Source organism: Aotus nancymaae, unplaced genomic scaffold, assembly GCF_030222135.1.
Source record: "Aotus nancymaae isolate 86718 unplaced genomic scaffold, 86718_ANA_hifiasm-v0.15.2.pri h1tg000064l_1, whole genome shotgun sequence".
NCBI lineage: Eukaryota > Metazoa > Chordata > Mammalia > Primates > Aotidae > Aotus > Aotus nancymaae.
In genome coordinates this window covers 30,858,149-30,861,969 of record NW_026988479.1, presented here as the reverse complement: position 1 = coordinate 30,861,969, position 3,821 = coordinate 30,858,149, and the positions used below count along the sequence as shown (strand labels likewise).

The window sequence follows — 3,821 nt, the reverse complement described above, 5'->3', positions numbered from 1 at the left end:
TCTCTTTAAATAAACTCTATTACTACTTAACCCTGGCCACTACTGTCAGCCTCCTCCTCTCCTGGAGTGTACTTTTTTTTTTTTTTTTTTGAGACAGGGTCTTGCTCTGTTACCCAAGCTGGAGTGCAATCTTATTTCCTTAATAAATCTTTTGCTTGCATTACAATTGGTCTCTTGGCTGAATTCTTTCCTCCAAGAAGACTAAGATCCAAGGATACTCATACTTACCAGTAACAATACTATAATTTACTTATTATCCATCATTTTGATCCTGATATTCATCTCCAGATTAGTGTATGCAATTGTATCCCATTCATTCTCTTTGTCACATAATCCACTGAATATTCTACAACTTGCTGATTCACTCTCCTAATGATGGACATTTTGGTTATTTCTATTTTCCTGCTATTATAAACAAGCTTTTATAAATATTTCGGTATGTGTCAACTGCAGCACATGTGTGAGAATATCTGCAATGTGTACACACAGGAGAGGATTTTCTGAGTCATAGAGTAGGCCAATGTTTTACTTCACAAGAAAATGCCAAAGTATACTCTTAAATGATGGAGAATTTACATTCCCCAAAACAATGTATTGCAATTCATTCCAACACTTTGTACTTTCAGACTTCTTAATTCATGCTAATCTAATGAGTATAAAAGATATCTAATTGAGGCCTCATTTTGCATTTCCCCAAGTACTAATAAGGTTGTACAACGGTTCATGTTTTTCCTTTTCTTAGTAAACTTTGTCCACTTTCCACTAGGTTGTTTATCTTTACTTAATATTTTGTAGTAGCTTTTTATGTATTCTACTCACAACTTCTTCATACTGTGTTGCCAAAAAAAAAAAAAGAAAAAAGTCTTCAGTTTGTAACCTGCCTGTCACCTTATGTGTCTTATGAAGAACAAAATATTAAATAAAAAGATGAGTAAAGGCAACGGTTTTCTTTGAAGTACGTAATAAAATTAACAATCCTTTAATAAGATTGATGAGAAAAAAAGAGAGAGAAATAGAAATGAAAGAAGAGGAAGACAGAAGACAAGTGGCCAGATTACACAGTAGTTTAGGAGGTTAGGATTCTGCATTTGGTTAGCTGTCTGCCCTTACTGTCTATGAGAGTATTTTGTTAATATTTTCTATGAAAGTATGTTGTTTCTTTTCTCCAAAATATTATACAAGTTAGAACATTATCATAATATAATATTATACAGACAATGTTTAAACTCACTCACATTTTTACCAATTTATTTTACCAACCATTCCTTCTATATCACCCTTCTGGGTTTACTTTTCTTTTGTAAGTGCAGTCTCTAGAAGTGTCCTTAGTAAAGATTTCTTTCTGTAGAAATGTGTTTATTTTGTTCCTATAATTAAAAGGAAAACAATTTCAGTGTGGCAGTTATTACGTCTCAGGACTTCGAATATATTATCCCAGATCTGCTTTCTTCCATTGCTGCCACTGAACAGTCTGCTGTCAATATTACTTTTGGTTCCTTTGCGGGCAGATCTGTCTTTGCTCTCTGGATGCTTCTAAGACCTTCTCTTTATGGTTTGTATTTCACTACAATGTATCTATGTGTGTATCTAGAATTTCACTACAATGTATCTATGTGTGGATTCACATTTTATTCATCGTATTAGTATTTCCTATATTGGCAAATTAATATCATTCATCAGCTTTAGAAAATAGCCGTTATCCCCTCAAATATTGTACCTCTCTTATTTGCTCTTTTTCTGGGACTCTGATTAAACGTAGAACAAACTTTTCAGCTTGTCCTTTCTATCTCTTCACTTCTCTCCCATATTGTCCATTTCCTTCTCTCTCTGTGCTGAATTCTGGAGTAATGTCTTCCTATCTGTCTATCTTCCTCCAGTTTCAGCTGTGTCTACAATGCTGTTTCACCTAACCAGTTCAGGGTTTAGTCTACCAATTCTGTCTTTCAAAAAGTTCTAACAAGTTATTTGTAAATTCTTCCTAATCATTTATCATGGTCTTTTGCTGTATGGTCATATTTTAAATAATTGCCTTTTACTCCTTCAAATGATTATACATAGTAATTTTATATCCTCTATCTGATAATTCTAACACCTAAAAATCTTAGAAGTTGAAATCTGTTTTCTTCCCAATATCTCTGATTTATATTGGCTTGTTTTCACGTGTATTTTTGTCATCTTTAATTGTGGGATCTTTTTTTTTATCTTTACCTGTGGGATTCTTCTAGGCCTAAAGAGGAGAATATGGTTTCCTACAAAGAAGATTTACTATCACTTTTGTTGGAAGCCAAAGAAAGCTACCAACCAAGCTTTCTTTGGTCCTCCTCCAGGTCCTGAGTTCATGCAGGAATCTTGGGGTCCGATTCCTTACTTTCTGACTTACAGTTAGCTTGCTCAAGGCTGATTCTTAGATGCAGCAATATATGGGTATTTGCAGTTTGAAAAATTTTAGTTTTCCTCATCTGCTCCTTGCTCAGCATTTCTGATTTTGGTTTCGGTTCAAGGTTTGTTTCATTTTAAGGTGGTATTTGCATACATGGAGGGATGGAGATTTTCCATACTTGCTCCAAGCCTAGCAGTGCATTGAAACCTAGGTTTAACTATGGTCTAGGTGTTATTTAGCATACAAGCCCATTGAGGTAACCTGTCAAGTGAAAACATAGAATATTTGTTTTTAATTTATTTTTGTAAGATTTTAGGTGATACAATCAGGGTCATATAAAATGTTTCACTATTCTCTGATGACACGTTAGAAACGTCACCCAAATATATTGCTCTTAGCTTATGTTATTGCGACATGATGGGAAATACATATTTGATCTCTGTCCTATTTCCTGAGACAGAGATCCTAAAATCCTAGTAGACTGAGGGGCTAGAAATATCTTTTGTTGTAATATTAGTCTTTGAACTTGGTTCCTGATACGGAGCTTTTAAGACTTTCGTAACTTCTGGTGATAGGAGCATTTTTGTTCTAATGAGACAACCCTTATTGCGCTCCTCGATGCCTGAGCATTGGGGCTAGTTACCAGAGGAGTCAACTATGTGATTGACGGGTTGAAACTTTATAATCACATGGAAAGGAGGTGAGAGGTGCTGAGTTGATCACTGATGACCAATGATGTAAACAATCATGACTACCTAATAAAGTTTCCATAAAATTCCAAAAGGACTAGGTTCAGAGAGCTTCAGGATTGCTGAACACATGAAAGTTCCTGGAGGATGTCACACCTAGAGAGGGCTGGAAGCTCCATGCCCCCCACCATACCTTGCACTAGGCATCTCTTCCATCCAGCCGCTCATCTGTATCTTTTGTAACATCATTTGTAATCAACCAGCAAACATAAGTGTTTCCCTGAGTTCTGTGAGCCTCTTTAGCAAACTAATGAAATCAAAGGAGAGCATCATAGAACCACAATTTATAGCTGGTTGGGAAAAGTTTTCAATTAGCAATAATCGCGCCTCGGATAAACCTCATTGGCTACGATACTGCCACTGCTGGTTGGTGAGAAGCACAAGTCACAATCTGAAGCTTGTGATTGACATCTGAAGTAGCAGCAGGCCTGTGGGACTGAGCCCGTAACTTGTGGGATCTGACACTACTTCCAGGTAAATAGTGAGAACTGAATTATAGGACACCCTGCTGGTATCTGATGGAGAGTGGCTAGCTTAGTGTGAGGTGGGTCAGGGGAACCACAGACATTTTGGTGACTGAAGATAAAGTGATGATCTATGTTGAGGCTTGTCATGTCTGAATTGCAGAAGGAAAAACATTTGCTTTTTCCTATCTCAACATTGATAGTCACTTCCTTCCTTGAATACTCATG

At 36.3% G+C, this 3,821-nt stretch overlaps 1 non-coding gene across 1 annotated transcript; it reads right to left on the bottom strand.

The window, feature by feature from the left end:
- Nucleotides 1–3,363: 3,363 nt before the first annotated feature.
- LOC135270695 (U4 spliceosomal RNA) lies at nucleotides 3,364–3,501 on the bottom strand. The gene has a single exon (XR_010338824.1). It is a non-coding gene; the product is annotated as a U4 spliceosomal RNA (small nuclear RNA).
- Nucleotides 3,502–3,821: the final 320 nt, after the last annotated feature.